This window comes from Bos javanicus, chromosome 13 (genome assembly GCF_032452875.1).
Source record: "Bos javanicus breed banteng chromosome 13, ARS-OSU_banteng_1.0, whole genome shotgun sequence".
NCBI classification, from domain to species: domain Eukaryota; kingdom Metazoa; phylum Chordata; class Mammalia; order Artiodactyla; family Bovidae; genus Bos; species Bos javanicus.
In genome coordinates, this window is record NC_083880.1 from 29,195,387 (window position 1) to 29,218,781 (window position 23,395).

Sequence of the window (23,395 nt, forward strand, 5' to 3'; positions counted from 1 at the left end):
GGAAAAAGCAAGAGAGTTCCAGAAAAACATCTATTTCTGCTTTATTGACTATGCCAAAGCCTTTGACTGTGTGGATCACAATTAACTGTGGAAAATTCTGAAAGAGATGGGAATACCAGACCACCTGATCTGCCTCTTGAGAAATTTGTATGCAGGTCAGGAAGCAACAGTTAGAACTGGACATGGAACAACAGACTGGTTCCAAATAGGAAAAGGAGTTCGTCAAGGCTGTATATTGTCACCCTGTTTATTTAACTTATATGCAGAGTACATCATGAGAAACACTGGACTGGAAGAAACATAAACTGGAATCAAGATTGCTGGGAGAAATATCAATAACCTCAGATATGCAGATGACACCACCCTTATGGCAGAAAGTGAAGAGGAACTCAAAAGCCTCTTGATGAAAGTGAAAGTGGAGAGTGAAAAAGTTGGCTTAAAGCTCAACATTCCGAAAACGAAGATCATGGCATCTGGTCCCATCACTTCATGGGAAATAGATGGGGAAACAGTGGAAACAGTGTCAGACTTTATTTTCCTGGGCTCCAAACACTACAGATGGTGAGTGCAGCCATGAAATTAAAAGACGCTTACTCCTTGGAAGGAAAGTTATGACCAACCTAGATAGCATACTCAAAAGCAGAGACATTACTTTGCCAACAAAGGTTCGTCTAGTCAAGGCTATGGTTTTTCCTGTGGTCATGTATGGATGTGAGAGTTGGACTGTGAAGAAGGCTGAGCGCCGAGGAATTGATGTTTTTGAACTGTGGTGTTGGAGAAGACTCTTGAGAGTCCCTTGGACTGCAAGGAGATCCAACCAGTCCATTCTGAAGGAGATCAGCCCTGGGATTTCTTTGGAGGGAATGATGCTAAAGCTGAAACTCCAATACTTCGGCCACCTCACGGGAAGAGTTGACTCATTGGAAAAGACTCTGATGCTGGGAGGGATTGGGGGCAGGAGGAGAAGGGGACGACAGAGGATGAGATGGCTGGATGGCATCACTGACTCGATGGACGTGAGTCTGAGTGAACTCCGGGAGTTGATGATGGACAGGGAGGCCTGGCGTGCTGCGATTCATGGGATTGCAAAGAGTCGGACACGACTGAGCGACTGATCTTATCTGGATTTTTTCTTCATTCCAACTCTTATTTATATTTTAACAGTCATTTGACCATGAATTCCTTTTTCTTCTTAATTTAAATGAAAACATATTTTCCACTCTTGACATAGTCATGCTGAATTCTAAAGTGTCAGCCTATTTCCATGGATTATTATAAAATGAGAATATTATTGAATATACTCACATCTCAAAGAACAATAAAAGACTAAAATATACAAAGTTTTGATTTCTTCATTATAAATGCTAATTGACAAGGGAAATGATGACAAAAGTGAGTCCTAAATGTGTCCAAATAGCTTTATAAAAATTTCAATAAAAATCAATATCCTACCACTATTATTACTTTTTTTTTTTTTGGCAGCTGTGGGATCTTAGTTCTCTGATCAGAGATCAAACCCCAGGCAGTGAAAGCACTGAGTTCTAACCATTGGACATCCAGGGAATCCCACACCCTATGGCTATTTTTAAATTCCAAAATTAGATGGAAGAAATGTCTGGACCCTGGTTCTCTGGAACTCAGATCCTCTGCTTGGGCTTCTTGATTCCTCTTATTTCTGCATGTCAATTAGTTTCTTGATTTCTACCTTCATGCCACCTGCCTTACCTGCCCACCCCTTACTTTGTCCATGGCCATCTGACCTCCAGTAGATGATAGTCTGTTTTTTATCTACCCCTTGTCCTCTCAAATGACCCCTCCATCCCTCACTTGTTACTATGAAAATTAAGCTAAAAGTTGAACCCTAAATGCCAAAAATACAAACACAAGCTACGTTTTCAAATAAAACTCTGCTTAAAACACAAAAGACTTAAGTGGAGATGCTCCCATGCAGAAAATCCATTCCTCTGAGAACCATAATAGGAAGCAAGAAAGTTGCTGCTTTGAGTTGAGATGAAGATAAAGAGAGACTGAGCCAAGTTGAAGAATATGCCGCCACGGCCGGAATTCCTGACCAAGAGGATGGTGAACAAACCGCGAAGGATATGAAGTCCTGGGCTCTGGTTCTGCTCTAGCTTTGTCCTAGATTTGTTCTATCACTTTATTTTTTTTAATACTTTTAATAGGAACAATTTTAAAAGGCTTCCTTGAATTTTGTTACAATATTGCTTCTGTTTTATGTTTGTTTTTTTTGCCCGTGTGGCATGTGGGATCTTAGCTCCCCAACCAGGGATTGAACTCACACCCCCTGCTCTAGAAGGCAGAGTCTTAACCACTGGACCACCAGAGAAGTCCATGTTCCATCACTTTATAGACAACAGTTGATCTCTGGCTAAAAGAGACTGTCTTTAATACCAATACCTTTATTATTCTCATTTTCCTTCCTACCATTTAGCAAAAATGGTACCACCACCCCACCCCCCCCACCTTCCATCGAGCCACTCTCAGCAGAGAGATCACTGGAAGTGACTTCAAATCTGGACAGCACCTTACTAGCAAGAGTAATTAGCCAAAGTGGAATCACATGGCTACTAGCCTGCATCAGAAGAACACAGATGTCCTTGGAAATAAAACCATGAAAAACAACAACCAGTACTTGTTTTCTGAGTCATAGGAATAATCATCAGACAATTAAAAAAAGTATTCTTGTTTCAATTTTTAAATTTTTCCTAAAGGGACATATATGGCTGGACTAGTAATAAAACTGTAAATAATTTTATGATAGTTATACATTATCTATATTCGGGGGAAGATAGATGTTTGTGCTTATTTTTTCAGTGATGTTCTATTCTAAACCATATGTTATTTGATGTAAATTGATAACTTCATTGTTAAATTTATTGGCATTGTTAAATCTACTGCTACTGGCTGCTGAGTCTCTGTCAGACATCCTGTGAGGAGCTTTACCGTGGAATTCAGAGACACAATCAGTTTTTATCAAGAGCATTTGGAGTGTTGCTCCTTTCGCTGCAATTAAAGGCCTGTGCTCTCTGAGCTCCATTGATAGCAACAATTCCCTCTGATTGGTGGTAGCTTCCCTTAGATTTCTCCTCATTTACCTGACTTGCTCAAAGAATAAGGATTTTCTAACATTCCATGCCCTTCCATTGAAGAGGTCTGGATTTAAAAATTCATTTAAAAACATATTGTAGTTTGAAAAAAAAATTGCCCTTGTAATTAAAACAAACAAATGTGAAATTCAAAACACATATTCCAGACTGTTGTCTTAGATTTTATTAACCAATGTTACAACAAATGGAATTTTACAGGGACAATTAAGAGAAAAGGCTATTGTTTTAACTCTCCTGACATTTCAGTGTGCTTCTGCTCTCACATCAAGATCTGGAGCCCTGAAGAGCCTGCTGGCTACCTAAGCAAGCGTAATGAGGATCATAAGAGTAGATAGCTCATACATTCACAGCAGGGATTCATTGCATAATTATGCACTTAGGAGCTTAGAATGATGACCAGCACCTACTAAACACTGCATATTAGCTACTGTCCCCTTGGTACCATGGAATTCAGTGAAACTGTGCGCTTGTCCATCAACATCCTTTCATACTCCCAGCTCAGTCTTAAGCCCTAGAAACATGTGTAGCACATAAGATGGTTTACTCCATCCTCAGAATCATCTGACCTTGACTCCATCTTCTATCCAGATATTTATGAGGATAATCTGATCCAGGTTTGAATCCCAGTCTTATCACTTTACAGTCAGAAGCCAGGTCATCTGTAAAATGAGGGCACTCTCTGTTTGGTAAGGACATCTTGAGCATGTAAGTCAACGTGTGTGAAGATTACTGCCCAATACTTGGTACATCATGGATGCTTCATAAATGGGAAACATAGGATTTTATCATTATAATTTTTAAAGCTAAAGATATCATTGAGTTTAATGGGAGTTTTTTTTTTTTTTCTTCTTCTTTTTTTGCTTCCTTGTCTTTGGTCTTTCCATGAAGAAAAGGGCTTCACTGGTGGCTCAGAAAGTAAAGAATCCACCTGCAATGCAGAAGATCTGGGTTCAGTCCCTGGGTAGGGAAGATCCCCTGGCGGAGGGCATGGCAACCCACTCCAGTATTCTTCGAGCTTCCCTGGTGGCTCAGATGATAAAGAATCTGCCTGCAATGCAGGAGACCTAGGTTCAATACCTAAGTCGGGAAGATTCCCTGGAGTAGGAAATGGCAACCCACTCTAGTATTCTCACCTGGAGAATCCCATGGACAGAGGAGCCTGGTGGGTAAGAAAAGACTCTGAGAACATTCCTGCTCTTCCATAGCAGCAATGACCAGTGGGAATACCCCTTTGAAACAGCTAAAGCTCTACAGGAGCATGAGATGTGTGGTGGTCTTGGTTTTCCTGAGTCTTGGCAGATTCACTGGTACTTCAGCATGTCCAAACTGCTATATTTTAAATGGATAACCAACAAGGACATTCTGTATAGCACAGGGAACTCTGCTCAATGTTATGTGGCAGCCAGGATGGGAGGGAAGTTCAGGTAAGAATGGATACATGTATATGTATGGCTGAGTCCCTTTGCTGTCAACCTGAAACTATCACAACATTGTTAATCAGCTATACCCCAATATAAAGTAAAAAGTTTTAAAATAAAGTACCTTGTGGAGTGCCCTTGGGGAATGAACAGTTCACTAAATTTAACAGCCCCATGATACTCTGGCAGAACCAACACAAGTGCCCGGTTACAGCTGTGATAAGTATTACTCTACATTCCAAAATCCAAAGCTAGCTCTCCAAGCTAATCCCAGAACAGACTGGAATCTAGCAAAACACAAGGTACAGTAGAAGTACTCAGAGGAAGTTACTTTCTATACAACTGTCAGCCTACATTGCGTGGGCTTCATTTGACTTAATTATTTGATTTACGAATGGTCAATGTTATTGACCATCCAGCTACCCATAAACCTTTCCACTTAATAAAACAATGACTTACTAGCCCATGAGTTCAATAAACAGGCATTGAAAGGGAATAGTACCAATGGAGGCTACTGACAAAGGTAGCCAGACACTCCTGGCTCCACAAGCAGCCTCCCAAAGACAGCAGAGAATTCACTTTGGATCTATCAGTTCAGTTCAGTTCAGTTCAGTCACTCAGTTGTGTCTGACTCTTTGCGACCCCATGAATTGCAGCATGCCAGGCCTCCCTGTCCATCACCAACTCCCGGAGTTCACTCAGACTCACGTCCATCGAGTCAGTGATGCCATCCAGCCATCTCATCCTCTGTCGTCCCCTTCTCCTCCTGCCCCCAATCCCTCCCAGCATCAGAGTCTTTTCCAATGAGTCAACTCTTCGCGTGAGCTGGCCAAAGTGCTGGAGTTTCAGCTTCAGCATCATTCCCTCCAAAGAAATCCCAGGGCTGATCTCCTTCAGAATGGACTGGTTGGATCTCCTTGCAGTCCAAGGGACTCTATAGATACCTTGTTTGTGTCTGCATAAAGAAATTATTGCATGATTCAACTCTAACTTAGTTCTTCTAAATAGCAATGAATATTTTAATGTTGTAAGAACACTGCTGAACATGTTACCGATTAGACACACACATATGTAAAAAGAAAACCCCATGAACAGTATGAAAAGGCAAAAAGATAGGACACTGAAAGATGAACTCCCCAGGTTGGTAGGTACACAATATGCTACTGGAGATCAGTGGAGAAATAACTCCAGAAAGAATGAAGGGATGGAGCCAAAGCAAAAACAACACCCAGTTGTGGATGTGACTGGTGATAGAAGCCAAATCTGATGTTGTAAAAAGCAATATTGCATAGGAACCTGGAATGTTAGATCCATGAATCAAGGCAAATTGGAAGTGGTCAAACAGGAGACGGCAAGAGTGAACGTTGACATTTCAGGAATCACTGAACTAAAATGGACTGGAATGGGTGAATTTAACTCAGATGACCATTATATCTACTACTGTGGACAAGAATCCCTTAGAACAAATGGAGTAGCCATAATAGTCAACAAAAGTCCAAAATGCAGTACTTGGGTGCAATCTCAAAAACAACAGAATGATCTCTGTTCATTTCCAATGCAAACTATTCAATATCACAATAATCCAAGTCTATGCCCTGACCAGTAATGCTGAAGAAGCTGACACTGAGGAGTTCTATGAAGACCTACAAGACCTTCTAGAACTAACACCCAAAAAGATGTCCTTTTCATTCCAGGGGACTGGAATGCAAAAGTAGGAAGTCAAGAAATACCTGGAATAACAGCAAATTTGGCCTTGGACTACAGAATGAAGCAGGGCAAAGACTAAGAGAGTCTTGCCAAGAGAACGCACTGGTCATAGCAAACACCTTCTTCCAACAACACAAGAGACTACTCTAAACATGGACCTCACCAGATGGTCAATACCGAAATCAGGTTGATTATATTCTTTGCAGCCAAAGATGGAGGAGCTCTATATAGTCAGCAGAAATAAGACCAGGAGCTGACTGTGACTCAGATCATGAATTCCTTATTGTCAAATTAAAACTTAAATTAAAGAAAGTAGGGAAAACCACTAGACCATTCAGGTATGACCTAAATCAAATCCCTTATGATTATATAGTAGAAGTGAGAAATAGATTCAAGGGGATTAGATATGATAGACAGAGTTCCTGAAGAACTATGGAAGGAGGTTTGTGACACTGTATAGGAGACAGAGATCAAGACCATCCCCAAGAAAAAGAAATGCAAAAAAGCAAAGTGGCTGTCTGAGGAGGGCTTACAAATAGCTGTGAAAAGAAGGGAAGCAAAAAGCAAAGGAGAAAAGGAAAGATATACCCATTTGCATGCAGAGTTCCAAAGAATAGCAAGGAGAGATAAGAAAGCCTTCCTCAGCAATCAATGTAAAGAAATAGAGGAAAACAATAGAATGGGAAAGACTAGAGATCTCTTCAAGAAAATTAGAGATACCAAGGAAACATTTCATGCAAAGATGGGCACAATAAAGGACAGAAATGGTATAGACCTAACAGAAGCAGAAGATATTAAGAAGAGGTGGCAAGAATACACAGAAGAACTATACAAAAAAGATCTTCATGACCCAGATAATCCCAATGGTGTGATCACTTACCTAGAGCCAGACATTCTGGAATGCGAAGTCAAATGGGCCTTAGGAAGCATCACTATGAACAAAGCTAGTGGAGGTGATGAAATTCCAGTTGAGCTATTTCAAATCCTAAAAGATGATGCTGTGAAAGTGCTGCACTCAATATGCCATCAAATTTGGAAAACTCAGCAGTGGCCATGGGACTGGAAAAGGTCAGTTTTCATTCCAATCCCAAAAAAGGCAATGCCAAAGAATGCTCAAACTACCACACAATTCACTCATCTCATATGCTAGTAAAGTAATGCTCAAAATTCTCCAAGCCAGGCTTCAACAGTACATGAACCATGAACTTCCAGATGTTCAAGCTGGTTTTAGAAAAGGCAGAGGAAACAGAGATCAAATTGCCAACATCTGTTGGATCATCAAAAAAATAAGAGAATTCCAGAAAAACATCTATTTCTGCTTTATTGACTATGCCAAAGCCTTTGACTGGGTGGATCACAACAAGCTGTGGAAAATTCTTAAAGAGATGGGAATACCAGACCACCTGATCTGCCTCTTGAGAAATCTGTATGCAGGTGAGGAAGCAACAGTTAGAACTGGACATGGAACAACAGACTGCTTCCAAACTGGGAAAAGAGTATGTCAAGGCTGTATGTTGTCACCCAGCTTATTTAACTTATATGCAGAGTACATCATGAGAAACATTGGGCTGGATGAAGCACAAGCTGGAATCAAGATTGCCAGGAGAAATATCAATAACCTCAGATATGCAGATGACACCATCTTTATAGCAGAAAGCAAAAAAGAACTAAAGAGCCTCTTGAAGAAATTAAAGAGGAGAATGAAAAAGTTGGCTTAAAACTCAACATTCAGAAAACTAAAATCATGACATCTGGTCCCATCACTTCATGGGAAATAGATGGGGAAACAGTGGAAACAGTGGCAGACTTTAATTGTGGTGGGGGGGGGGAGCTCCAAAATCACTGCAGGTGGTAACTGCAGCCATGAGATTAAAAGACGCTTATTCCTTGGAAGGAAAGTTATGATCAACCAAGACAGCATATTAAAAAGCAGAGACATTCCTTTGCCAACAAAGGTCCGTCTAGTCAAAGCTATGGTTTTTCCAGTAGTCATGTATGGATGTGAGAGTTGGATTATAAAGAAATATGAGCACCGAAGAATTGATGCTTTTGAACTGCAGTGTTGGAGAAGACTCCTGAGTGTCCCTTGGTCTGCAAGGAGACCCAAGCAGTCCATCCTAAAGGAAATCAATCCTGAATATTCATTGGAAGGACTGATGCTGAAGCTGAAACTCTAATACTTTGGCCACCTGATGCGAAGAACTGGCTCATTTGAAAAGACCCTAATGCTAGGAAAGATTGAAGGTGGGAGGAGAAGGGGTTGACAGAGGATGAGATGGTTGGATGGCATCACCGACTCAATGGACATGAGTTTGAGTAAACTCTGGGAGTTGGTGATGGACAGGGAGGTCTGGTGTGCTGCAGTCCATGGGTCACAAAGAGTTGGACACGACTGAGCAACTGAACTCAACTGAACTGATATGTAAAAAGAACATACTCATCTTATGGAGTATTCAACATCTTGGCCATTTGTCAGGCAGTATAAAATAATTATTTCAGGGACTTCCCTGGTATCCAGTGGTTAGAAATCTGTCTTCCAACAGAGGGGATTCAGGTTTGATCCCTGGTTGGGGAACTAAGCTCCCACAAGCTGTGGGGCAACTAAGCTTGAGCGCTGTAACTGCTGAACCTATGTACCACAATGAAAGATCCTGCACGATGCAACTAAAATGCAAAGCAGATAAATAAATAATGTCACTCATGTGGCATGGATTTGCTGCTTCTATACATTAAACCATGGTAAGGTTCAGAGCACATGGGAAAGAAAAACCTTTGTGATGCCATAATATTCAGTCCACACTGAGGAAGCTAGAGGTTCCTTCAAATGATAATCCCAGCTTGAGAACAAGGTCTGAAGGTCTGTGTGCCTCCATTTCCTTTAAAGATTTGCTGAATCTCACATCTTATGGCAGGGTTTAACTCTGGGCTATCCTCATAATGAAATGCTCCCCTACTCTGGTCAGTTTCTGCATCCCCACCCCTCCCACTGTCATCCAACTGTAACCCAGCAGTCCTCATTTTAAGCACCTACAACAAAGACCAGAGTGTAATAACCTGTCTCTTGCTGCCTGCAAACAGATTGTGAGTTCAGCTCTTCCAATAGAAGTGCACATTAAAAATGCTCAGTCTCATAGTGAACAGACTTGTGGACCCAGTAGGGGAAGGAGAGGGTGGGACGAATTGCAAGAATAGCATGGAAATATGTACATTACCATATGTGAGGTAGATAAGAAGTAGGAGTTTGCTGTGTGACACAGGGAACTCAAGCCAGTGCTCTGTGACAACCCAGAGGGGTGGGACGGGGTGGGAGACGGGAGGAGGATTCAGGAGGGAGGGGACATATGTATACCTGTGGCTGATCATGATGATGAATGGCAGAGGCCAACACAGTACTGTAAAGCAATTATCCTCCAATAAAAAACAACAACAAAAAATTAAATGCTCAGTCTCTGCATTCCTCACTGCAAGAGATGCTTGAGACTTGCTGACAAAACCCTACAACAGCATGCAAACAAAAACCCAGTTCTGCCTCCCTCAGCCTGTGTTCCTGCAGAAAGCCTGGGGCAGACAGCACAAGGAAAGCGTTCTCTGTACCATCACCCACAGAGGCAAGTCCCTGCTCTGTTCTTTCATTTACTCAGACCTTCTTGCAAGCCCCTGAGTCTGTGTGGGTACATAGGAGGGCTGGAAAGAGGGGGCCAGCTTGTGGTGACAGATCCTATATAAGCAAGGCCAGAAGAGGTCCAATCAGTCGGCCACGTGCTAGGGCAGAATTAACATGAAATGTTACACCCACCTGATAAAACCTGGTAACCTAAAAGCCGGGGAGACACACAGAAGAACTAAAAAAGCTGAGAATTTTATTTTTCATTTTGTTGAATATTTACAAAGTAATTTTATTGCTTATAAGACATTGTGAATTAATCCAATATACTTAGGTCAATAATCTTCACTGTTTTGCATGGTTTATCATGTAAACACATAAATAATTTGCATCTCAGTTTGGTTTTCATGGTATGGTATAGTAGTTATTTATGAAAAAAAGTGCAATTCATGCTCCCAATAATGCAAAACTTATATAACTGGAAGAGGAAGAAAAGGGCATCATATATATATGTGGGTGGTGAGAGCATTTATGTAATTTCTGTGTTGTCATAAGAAATAAAAATTCTTAAAGTTGCTTAGAAACTGACTGACATTTTTACTTTTAGCCATGCAGCACTTCAATTTACTAAAACTTGTTGCTCATTCTACTATTGGATGGAAAAGATCAAAGAAAACAAAACAAACTCAAATCAGGAATTTATTTTATAACTTTTTTATATCTTTTCCACACCATCCAGAAGTATATGTAGATTATACATATTCTACATATAGAGAACTGTCAATGCTATAAGATGATCTTCAAATTTTAAATAAAGGCTGCAACAGACCCCTTTGACTTCCCAGGAGGTCCATTAATTTTATGACATCTTGCCAGATATTTTAATTAATCATGGTCTTCATGACTAATGAAGGCCATGAATACATGTGCCTCAGTTATGATTCATTGAGCTCCACACACAGATCTAGAAAGAAAGAATCCTGCAAATGTTGAGTTCAATAGACATCATGTGCTTTAATCAACCAGGAGACAGAAACTCATCAAAGGATAACCAATAAAAGTCAATCAACCTGGAGACAGAAATTCATCGATGGATTCCCAATAAAAGTCAGTCAACCTAGAGACCGAAACTCATGGACAGATACACCAGGAGAAGAAAGTTTGATGAGAAATAGGATGTTTATATAAGTCTCATAGTGAAAGTGTTAGTCACTCAGCCGTATCTGACTCTTTGCGAACCCATGGACTATAGCCCACCAGACTCCTCTGTCCATGGAAATCTCCAGGCAAGAATACTGGAGTGGGTTGCCATTCCCTTCTCCAGGGGATATTTCTTGACCCAGGGATCAAACCCAGATCTCCTTCATTGCAGGTGGATTCTTTACTGTCTGAGCCACCAGGGAAGCCCTGACAAATCACTACAAAGGAAGCAATGGTAACTTTACAAGGGAGAGACATGGGAAGCACCATCTTTACCAATGGAGCAAAGTCACCATCACCCAAATTCAGACAAACAGACATGGGCCTCCTGATGCAATGTACCAAGAAGGACACAATACTTTCTGCTGTTCCTGCCAAAGGCAGAACCCAAATCTAGTTATGAGGAAATGGCAACAAGTCAAACAGAGAAACAGTCCATAAGGTATATGGACTCTACTTCTCAACACAATGTCAAGATTGGACTTCCCTGGTGGTGCAGTGGATGAGAGTTCGCCAGAGGACATGGGTTCAATCCCTGGTCTGGGAAGATTCCACATGCCGCAGAACAACTGAGCCCTTGAGCTACAACTACGGAAGCCTGCACGCTCTAGAACCTGTGCTAAGCAACAAGAGAAGCCACCACAAAGAGAAGCCCAGGAACCACACTGAAGAGTAGGCCCTGTTACTAGAGAAAGCCCACACAAGCAGTGAAGACCCAGGGCAACCAAAATTAAATATTTTTTAAAGGTCAAGATCAAGATCATAAAGATAGGCTGAGAAACTAAAGGAAAACAGGCTATGACAAATAAAGGTAGTCTTTGACCTTAGATCTTCAGGTTTAAAATGGTCAGAAAACCCACAGACATAGAAAACAAGCTTATGGTTACTAAAGGGGAAAGGAGAGGAGAGATAAATTAGGAGTTTGGTATTAACATATATACATTACTACACATAAAATAGATAACCACCAAGGACATACTGTATAGCACAAGGGACCATACTCAATATTTTGTAATAACCTATAAGGGAAAAGAATCTGAAAAGAATAGATATATATGTAGGTATTGGGCTTTCCAGGTGGCCATAGTGGTAAAGAATCTGCCTGATAATGCAGGAGATAAAAGAGACTTGGGTGTGATTCCTGGGTCAGGAAGATCCCCTACAGTAGGTAGGAAATGGCACCCCACTCCAGTATTCTTGCTTGGAGAATTCCATGGACAGAGGAGCCTGGCAGGCAACAGTCCATGAAGCCAAAAAGTCAGACAATGACTGAGCGACTGAGCACTTACTTACTTTATGTAAGTATAACTAAATTACTTTGCTGTATGCCTAAAACTAATACAACACTGTTAATCAACTATACTTCAATTTTTAAAAATAGTCAGAAAAGAAATGGCAATAAAGAAATGCCATGTAGGGAAAAAACTAAATATAGAATGTGGACTGTATAGTAGCATTTTATTAATGGCAAATATCTTGATTTTGATTATGAGAGTATGATTATGTAGAAGAATATTAATGCTTTAAGGAAATGCATGACAAAGTATTTATGGGCAAAAGGGGATGACATCTCCAACTTCCATATAATCCAGAAAAAACAAGTGTGTGCATGTACAAAGAAAAGGAAAGAAAGATAAAATGTAATTCCAGGTAAAGGGTACTCAGGAGATCCTTGTACTACTCTTTTTTTCTTAAAAAAAAAAAAAAGCTTTTATTTTTTATTGGAGTATAGCCAATTAACAATGCTGTGGTAGTTTCAGGTGCCAGCTAGGTTGCCACATAATATTGACCAGAGTTCCCTGTGCCATACGGTATGTTCTTGTTAGTTATCTATTTTAAATATAGCAGTGTTTCTTGTCCAATTCTTTAAAGTTTCCTATAAGTTTTAAACGGTGTTCAAATAGTATCAAGGAAAAAAAATCACAGCTGGAAAAAAAATCATCCATAAAACAGTTGTGTTACAGTGTGTCAGCTGGATGGAATTTTGAAATTTTTGTGGCCTGTTCTAGCTCCTTTAGAGAATACCAAGCATCATTTTGAAGCAAATTTTCATGATAGTATGGACAGAATCACATGAGTGGCCACTGTCAGTCTTGTCAGCACTCAGTAGCACTTGAGGGGTGCTTCCCTGGGAGACCCTGATGTAGACAGACCAGAGGGGACAAGATGGACTAAAAGCTCAGTGGGAGAAAAGGACCAAGAACTATTCCAGAAATGATAAAAGATCCATTTTGTTGTTTGAATTATGTATCCTACTTTAATACATTTGAAAAATTCCCTCAAAATGCAACATATTTTTTACAAGAACCCCTGAGCTGCCACAACATCATAATTTGTAAAAATATAGCTTGAAGCAAGATAACTCTGCAGTAGTATTTAAATTGTTTTCAGATGCAAGCAGGGAGATAATGAGCTTTTCCCCAAAACAAAAGAACAAAGCTAAAACCCTCATCTTCAGTTTCATCCACTAATTTATCCAGGGAGCATCATGTAATCACCTACTGGGTACTTAGTAGACAAAGGCTCTGCAAATTATTTGGCATTATATGGTGTTAGCGACGCACTTGGTCTCTAGCAGGCATGTCAGAGTCACACATCCAGATCTTGGTCCTGATCCCCACGCCACCCTCCAAACCCTCTCCTTACCCCCTCCTTGCCCTGTCTTCCCACCTCAGAAAATGGCAAAGTCTCTTTTCTAATTGCTCACACAGTGAACCTTAGAGACAGTCATGAGTCTGCTCTTGGTCTCACATTCAGTATCTAAGCCAAGAGCAAATTCCATCTCTCTACCTTCAAAATAGATCCCAGGGGGACTTGCCTGGTGGTCCGGTGGCTAAGACTACACAGTCATAATGCAGGGAGGGGACCTGAGTTCTAACCCTGGTCAGGGAACTGGATTACCGCACGCCACAACTAAGTGCAAATGCCACAACTGAGAGTTAACATGCCGCAACTAGAGACCCCATGTGCTGTGACTAACACTAGGCGCAGTCCAAATAAATTAAAAAAAAATCAGATCCCAAATCTGACCATGTCATAACTCCTCCACTTCGACCTCTCAGAACTAAGTGCCAGCAAATCTCACCTGGATTACCTAAACAGCATTTACAGTTCTTCCAGCTTTTGCCCTTCCTGAAACATTCTGCACTCACAGGATAAAAGACCTTGTTTGAAAAGTAAGATCAGTGTTGGTTTAGTCTGCTTAGATTGCCATAACAAAGTACCAGCGTCTGGGGAGCCTTAAATACAGACACGTATTTCCTCAGAGGTTTGGAGGCTGCAAGTCCAAGACTGAGGTGTGGGCAGAGTTGGCTCCTTCTGAACGTTTTCTCCTCAGTCTGTGAGTCGCTGTCTTCTTCCTCTGTCTTCACATCATCCTCCTTCTGTGCCTGTCTGTGTCCTAATCCCCTCCTGTTATAAAGGCACCACTCATATTGGATCAGGGCCCAGCCACATGAGTGAGTGAGTGAATGTTCACTCATGTCCAACTCTTTGAGATCCCATGGACTATACAGTCAGTAGAGTTCTCCAGGCCAGAATACTGGAGTGGGTAGTTGTCCTTTTCTCCAGGGAATCTTCCCAACCTAGAGATTGAATCCAGGTCTCCGGCATTGCAGGCAGATTCTTTACCAGCTGAGCCACCAGGGAAGCCCAAGAATACTTGTGTGGGTATCCTATCCCCTCTCCAGCGCATCTTCCTGACCCAGGAATCGAATCAGGGTCTCCAGCATTGCAGGCGGATTCTTTACCAGCAGAGTTACCAGGGAAGCCCTACTCCTACCCGTATGATCCAATTTTAACTAAATTTGTTTTTAAAGTGAAAGTGAAAAAAATGGTGGCTCAAATGGTAAAAAAAAAAAAAAAAGCCTGCAATGCAGGAGACCTGGGCTCAATCTCAGGGTCAGGAAGATCCCCTGGAGAAGGTAATTGCTACCCACTCTAGTATTCTTGCCTGGAGAATTTCATGGACAGTGGAGCCTGGTGGGCTTCAGTCCACAGGGTCACAAAGAGTCAGACATGACTGAGCAACTTTCCCTTTATGTTCATATGACCCAATTTTAGCTAAATTTGCTCTTAAAGGCCCTACCTCCAAATACAGTCACAGTCTGAGGTACTGGGGGTTTGGACTTTATCCTGTGGATTTTGAGGGGAACACATTTCAGCCCATAAAAGCCAGAGAACACCCTCCTCTTGGAGCCTTCAGAAGCTTCCCTTAAGACTTAACATAGAAACCAAAATTCCTAGAGAGACCTAAACACCCTATAAGATCTGATCCCAAAAACACGTTGATCTCACAACCCCTTATTCTGCTCCTTGCTCACGCCCTTCTCGCCCCTCTGACATCCTTGCTGTTCCTACAACATGCCAAGTACATGCCATCTTGGGATCTCTTCGTGGCTGCTCCTTCTGCCTGAGTGTCTCTTTCCCCAGACATCCACATGGTCTTCAGCTCATTTTCTTCAAGTCTCTGAACAAATGTCACCTTATCAAGGCTACTGCTAAGTCACTTCAGTCGTGTCCGACTCTGTGGGACCCCATAGATGGCAGCCCACCAGGCTCCTCCGTCCCTGGGATTCTCCAGGCAAGAACACTGGAGTGGGGTGCCATTTCCTTCTCCAATGCATGAAAGTGAAAAGTGAAAGTGAAGTCGCTCAGTTGTGTCCGACTCTTAGCGACCCCATGGACTGCAGCCCACCAGGCTCCTCCGTCCATGGGATTTTCCAGGCAAGAGTACTGGAGTGGGGTGCCATTGCCTTCTCCAGGCTAAGCCTCCCCAATCATTCGGTAAGTAACAGCAGACAATCCTCAGCACCCCTACCCTTCCCTGATCCATTGTTCTCCATAGCCCTGGCCACCATCTCAATTGCAAGTTTGTTAAGGTACCTTTTCCATCCAGTTTGTGGACCACCCTCTGCACTTAGAACACTACGTGGCTCAGAGTATGCAATGGTGAATATTTGTTTTGATTAAATAAACTTATGTTATCAGTTTGCACTAGGCTCTGAGAGAAATATAAAAATAACTAGCACATTCCTGCCTTCAAGTAGAAAAGATTATAGTCTTGAATGTTAGGAAATCACTTAGTTCCCATGTTTTGTTTTGTTTTTTCAATGTGAAGAAATAAAGAGGGATAACCCAATTTGTTGCATTTGTGTATTACTTTTTAGATTATATCTAGCATGTGATCAGCTCAAAAATAAATTAACCAATACCATGAAAAATACAAAAAAGAGGGAAGAGTAAAACTCTCTAGTTTTGTAAAGTGACTAAAAAGCATTTTTTGGCAATTCATTTCCTTGAGACATCTAACAATTTGTATGACAGCATATATTTCTTTTGTCCCTTTCTATAGTACTAAATCTGCCACAGAACATATCAAGGCTCTAAGGGTATTTTTAGGTTTCCTTTTTTAGACTATAAACATATACGACTCAAATGGAATCTGCCCACTTTTGTTAATTCTGCCTGGATAATCCCTGTTTACACCATTGCCTCCAAAGTTTACTCCCTCTAAAGAACTCTCCATAAGCCCAGGGGGAATTGTCTAAAAGACCCTCATAAGTTGTATCACTTCATTTAATGGTATTTATTGACAGCAGAGCAGAGTACACCATGAAAAACGCTGGACTGGAAGAAACACAAGCTGGAATCAAGATTGCTGGGAGAATTATCAATAACCTCAGATATGCAGATGACACCACCCTTATGGCAGAAAGTGAAGAGGAACTCAAAAGCCTCTTGATGAAAGTGAAAGTGGAGAGTTGGCTTAAAGCTCAACATTCAGAAAACGAAGATCATGGCATCCGGTCCCACCACTTCATGGGAAACAGATGGGGAAACAGTGGAAACAGTGTCAGACTTTATTTTTGGGGGCTCCAAAATGACTGCAGATGGTGACTGCAGCCATGAAATTAAAAGACGCTTACTCCTTGGAATGTGAAGTCAAGTGGGCCTTAGAAAGCATCACTATGAACAAAGCTAGTGGAGGTGATGGAATTCCCATTGAGCTATTCCAAATCCTGAAAGATGATGCTGTGAAAGTGCTGCACTCAATATGCCGGCAAATTTGGAAAACTCAGCAGTGGCCACAGGACTGGAAAAGGTCAGTTTTCATTCCAATCCCAAAGAAAGGCAATGCCAAAGAATGCTCAAACTACCGCACAATTGCACTCATCTCACACATTAGTAAAGTAATGTTCAAAATTCTCCAAGCCAGGCTTCAGCAATACGTGAACCGTGAACTTCCTGATGTTCAAGCTGGTTTTAGAAAAGGCAGAGGAACCAGAGATCAAATTGCCAACATCTGCTGGATTATGGAAAAAGCAAGAGTTCCAGAAAAACATCTATTTCTGCTTTATTGACTATGCCAAAGCCTTTGACTATGTGGATCACAATAAACTATGGAAAATTCTGAAAGAGATGGGAATACCAGACCACCTGATCTGCCTCTTGAGAAATTTGTATGCAGGTCGGGAAGCAACAGTTAGAACTGGACGTGGAACAACAGATTGGTTCCAAATAGGAAAAGGAGTTCATCAAGGCTGTATATTGTCACCCTGTTTATTTAACTTCTATGCAGAGTACATCATGAGAAACACTGGACTGGAAGAAACACAAGCTGCAATCAAGATTGCCGGGAGAAATATCAATAACCTCAGATATGCAGATGACACCACCCTTATGGCAGAAAGTGAAGAGGAACTCAAAAGCCTCTTGATGAAAGTGAAAGTGGAGAGTGAAAAAGTTGGCTTAAAGCTCAACATTCAGAAAACGAAGATCATGGCATCCGGTCCCATCACTTCATGGGAAATAGATGGAGAAACAGTGGAATCAGTGTCAGACTTTATTTTTCTGGACTCCAAAATCACTGCAGATGGTGACTGCAGCCATGAAATTAAAAGACGCTTAGTCCTTGGAAGGAAAGTTATGACCAACCTAGATAGCATATTCAAAAGCAGAGACATTACTTTGCCAACTAAGGTCCGTCTAGTCAAGGCTATGGTTTTTCCAGTGGTCATGTATGGATGTGAGAGTTGGACTGTGAAGAAGGCTGAGCGCCGAAGAATTGATGTTTTTGAACTGTGGTGTTGGAGAAGACTCTTGAGAGTCCCTTGGACTGCAAGGAGATCCAACCAGTCCATTCTGAAGGAGATCAGCCCTGGGATTTCTTTGGAGGGAATGATGCTAAAGCTGAAACTCCAGTACTTTGGCCACCTCATGCAAAGAGTTGACTCATTGGAAAAGACTCTGATGCTGGGAGGGATTGGGGGCAGGAGGAGAAGGGGACGACAGAGGATGACATGGCTGGATGGCATCACTGACTCATCGATGGACGTGAGTCTGAGTGAACTCTGGGATGATGATGGACAGGGAGGCCTGGCGTGCTGCAATTCATGGGGTTGCAAAGAGTTGGACACGACTGAGCGACTGAACTGAACTGAACTGAGTGACAGCAAGGACTGAAAGTCTGAAGTGGAAGGAAAAGCCTTAATTCTACCCCTAATCATCATGATTAAGCTCTGACATTTGATTTGCTCCTTTTATTTGGGACTCTGGCTGTCTTCCACCATCTACACTCAGTGTGCTGTAGTAATGAACAGAACTCCTGGGCTGTCAGAGGGCATTCTGCAGTCACACACTCTACATGCAGCCTAAGAAATCTATGCATAGTTCTCCCAATATGTAGAGCTATTTCAAGTCCCTAAGCCTTTGTCCAGGATGTTTCCATTACATGGAAGTCTCTCACTTACCTATCTGCCTAGCTAAATCTTAATCATTTTTCCTGACTCAGCTCAAGTTATTACCTCCAAAGTCCCCTTTTTGACCCCTCAGACAGTGAGTTACTCCCTTCCCTGGGCTCCTATGGCACTTAGCTCATACCTGAATGCCAGCATTAATCATCATATTAGATTGTTGTTGTTTTTGTTGTTTAGCTGCTAAGTTTTGCCCAACTCTTTGCAACCCCATGGACTGCAGCCCACCAGGTTCCTTTGTCCATGTGATTTCCCAGGCAAGAATACTGGTGCGGGTTGCCATTTCCTTCTTCAGGGGATCACCCCAATCCAGGGGTTGAACCCACATCTCCTGCTTGGCCAGTGGATTCTTTACCACTGAGCCACGTGGGAAGAACAGGCTAGGTTATATTACAGTAACAATCAACACCCCAAATCCTAATTATTTATAAACAAGGGCGTATTTCTCTTTCAAGCAAAATCTGCTCAGGTAATGGTGATTCCTTGTCTTCCATGTAGACTTAGTGACCCCAGCTAACAATGATTTTTCTACCTGTTCCAGTAGATCATAGGAGCATATGATCTATTCATTCAGGACAACTGAAGAGGAAAACACTTGTCTGGAAGTGAAGTTTCATCCACAGCCCATTAGACAGAAATGGTCACTCTGATCCTGCCTGACTACAAATGTGTACCCAGGAGAAAAGCTTAAGGTATGGATGAGCATGACAAGTCTGACTACAGTGAACTTTGATGTCATCTATCTAGTCAAGGTAAATATCTCCAATAATAGAGCATGAGCATTTTAACCGGAGGGAGGAATCATAATTATTCTTCTCACTTCTGTAGCCCCAGTTCTGAAAACAGTGCCTGAACCCTAGAAGGTACCCAATAAATATTGAATGAATGAATGAATAGACTAATTGAGATCAACTGCCTGGAACTGAGAAAGCTCAGCATCTCTAAAAGTACATAGTCACCTAATATCAGGAAGAAAGCAAGGTTTGTTGGGGAAATGAAAGAGAAAAAATAGATGTTAGGAAAGCATTGGTATTGGCTATAACACTTCACAATTAGTTGTTGATTGAGTAAATGCATGGATGGGTGAGTAGATGGATGGATGATGGATAGGTGGGTGGATGGATGGTTTGGCAGAATACCTCCCCATCCCTGCTGCCAATGATCCTACTCTTGTTCAGATCATCATCATTATCATCTACATTATTATAACTGCCACCATAATAAACATTATTGTCTACAGTCTTGTCTTTCCCTCTCAATATATTTTCTTTCTTTTTTTTTTTACTTAATATGGGCTTTTATTTACTTAATATGGGTTTTTTTAATTAATTAATTTTACTTTACAATATTGTATTGGTTTTGCCATACATTGACTTGAATCTGTCATGAGTGTACATGTATTCACCATCCTGAACCCCCCTCCCACCTCCCTCCTCATCCCATCCCTCTGGGCCATCCCACTGCACCAGCCCCAAGCACCCCGAGTATCAATATATTTTCTACACCAACGTCAGTCAGTCATCATTCTAGAACTCAGATTAAATCCTGACATCACCCTACTTTCCTTAAAAAAAAAAAAATCAATTATTCCATCATTTAAAAACAGGAAAACCATTCAAAGTCCTTCATATGATATTCAGTATCCTTTGCAGCATGATTGGAACTCGGGCCTTTACCATCCTCCACCTGTGCCTACCTACACTTGTTCCCACACAGACCCAATCAGCTGTGGCCACAAAGCTTAGGCTATTAGGTATTCTCTGAAAAGGATGTGCATGTTCCTGTACCTGATCCTGTGCTCACGTTTTCTTTTCCCTCCCTATTACAGGTGTCTAAGTCAACTGGTATTTCCTCTGTGAAGCCTCCCCAGGTCACCTTCAGACAGGGTTCATCACTCGCTTCTGCGTTCTCCCATTATACTTAATTGGTGCTTCTCTGTAATACTGCACTTAGGATAATAGGCTTTGTATTTGGATTTAAAACAGTAGAGCTGGAAAAAAGGACACTCTAGTTGTATATGCGTTATCTATTAGACTGTGTTTCCTTGAAAGCAAGGACCACATTTGACTGTCCTGATAAGGATGGTGCACTACACATCATAAGCAACCGGTCACTCATTGTTGCATTCAACAAAACTTATTCAATGTCTAATACAGCCAGGCAGTGTGCAAGACAATTAACATTTGCAGAAATTGCAATTAAATCCTAAGTAGAGTTCTGTTCTCCCAGAGCCCTCTTTCAGTGTCACATAATACACTATGCCATGTGATGTTTTACATCATTAATAAAGCCAATTTCATAATTAAATGTACCTTCATTAGCTTGTCCAGATGTCTATAGCACCTTTGATGTATATTCTTCAAAAGAGCAAAACAAAGACCCTCACTGTGAACTACTTCCCTCACAGTATCTCATATTCATTTTTCAGGAGATTGGATTGCCACTCTCTGAGTTTTATGGAAGTTTTATTGGTCAATCTGACCTTTTGGATATGAACATATACTGGTTACAGGACGCAGAAGTCGGGCTCCCCGTTGCTGGTGTGCATTTATTGCTACACACATCCCCATTACTCAAGACAAAATGTCTGTGGTGTTTTTAAGATGACCCTTAATCTTTTCAAGAACCACATAAAATTGTTCTTGCACTCATCAGGCTTTCATTGTATTTCTTTTTAAGGCATCAATAGAGCAAAATGTGAATGATTTCAAACAGCTTCTGTTTTCTTCACGGTGGAGAAGTTGGGTGCATTTCCTCCCAGAGGATTTAATAGCAGAGAACCAGTTCTCCATGCTAAGCCATCCTTCTCCCTTCAGACCAGGCCCCAGAACTCCTATTAAAGTTAATGGAGACAATTATGTCCACAAAGCAAAGGGAAAATAAACCCCTTCATTTGTAAATTAGCTTGATTCCAGGAGATTTTCTCTATCAAACCAAGAAAGAATAACATGAAAACATGTCAATCATGACTCCCTCAATTTAATTGTCTGAAACAAATGTTCATCTGGGCAGCCTCCCATTCACTCCAAGAAGAAAAAGAGAGACAGCAAATTCTCAACAGTTCCTAGGGACATGAGTCATGAATTCCTCCACTATTTCCTTCCCAAGCAAGGCCTTTTAGTAAATGATAAACGGTGAGTCTGTCGATTGTGTTTGGTAATCCTATACAGCTTTATAGATCAGGTCTCACTTTCCAGAAGCCATTTACTATGGAGATAGATGGTTTTGTTTTCAACTGTGCTCACTATTTGTGGGTTGGTTTTTTTTTTTTTCCAGAAAGAATAGAGTAGACATCTTTCTCTTTTTTTATACTACAAAAAACTGAAAAATACATTTCCCCCTTTCTAAAAACATCTAAATTCAGTTCTAACACAGTGATAAACTGGCTGTCTATGATAGGGCTGTCTGGCTGGCAGGAGACTGGTGGGCTGCCATCTATGGACACGATTGAAGTGACTTAGCAGTAGCAGCAGCATGATAGGGCTGAGACTTCCAAGAGCACTGACCCAGAATTGTACCTATAATTAACAGTTTCCTTTGCAGTGTCTTCTTTTCTGGGCAAAGGCACTCAGCAAGCATTCAGTCATCGTTTAGATGTGCAGACTGCAGGGACACTTCTGATGCGACAATCAAGATTCACCTGCCCGGACTCCCCTGGTGGTCCAGTGGTTAAGAATTCGTTTGTCAATGCAGGGGACATGGGTTCAACCCCTGCTCTGGGAGGATTCCACATGCTGAGGGGCAACTAAGCCCATGTGGGGCAGCTACTGAAGCCCATGCACCCTACAACCCACGCTCTGAAACAAGAAAAGCCATCACAATGAGAAGTCCAAGCACTGCAGCTAGAGAGTAGCCCCCGCTCCACTGCAACCAGAGAAAGCAAATGCACAGCAACAAAGACCCAGCACAAACAAAAATAAGTTAAGTAAAATGATTCTCTTGCTTATTTTGCCTTTGGAATAAAACTGTTGCTGCTACTAAGTTGCTTCAGTTGTCCGACTCTGTGCGACCCCATAGACGGCAGCCCACTAGGCTCCCCCATCCCTGGGATTCTCCAGGCGAGAACACTGGAATGGGTTGCCATTTCCTTCTCCAATGCATGAAAGTGAAAAGTGAAAGTGAAGTCGCTCAGTCGTGTCCAGCTCTTAGCGACCCCATGGGCTGTAGCCTACCAGGCTCCTCTGTCCATGGGATTTTCCAGGCAAGAGTACTGGAGTGGGTGCCATTGCCTTCTCTGGGAATAAAACTAACATATCTCAAAAATACAATGAGGTGCAGAGATTTACTTTCACATACAGAGATGTGTCGTCCATACAGTGTTCTCCTGGGACGTTCCATCTTCATTTTCCTACCAGCAGCCTGGTCTCTCTCCTTCTGCACCACAGTGACTCAGGGCAGAACACACAAGATCACGTGCTTTATCCCAACTGGGCACTTTGCCTTCTCTAGGATGTGCTGCCCCTCATAGATAATGGTGCTATAGCTATGGCTGCTTGGTCCTGACAGCCATAGGTTCCCAATAGGTTAAGTAAGAAACGCTTTCATTCTGCTGTCGTCATATTCCTTCTACATTCAATGGCAAAC

At 41.7% G+C, this 23,395-nt stretch overlaps 1 long non-coding RNA gene across 1 annotated transcript; it reads left to right on the forward strand.

Annotated features, from left to right (window-relative positions):
* The first annotated feature begins 11,703 nt into the window (after positions 1-11,703).
* Positions 11,704-21,486, forward strand: LOC133259084 (uncharacterized). The gene is made up of 3 exons (XR_009740262.1): positions 11,704-11,868; positions 19,353-19,563; positions 21,240-21,486. It is a non-coding gene; the product is annotated as an uncharacterized LOC133259084 (long non-coding RNA).
* Positions 21,487-23,395: the final 1,909 nt, after the last annotated feature.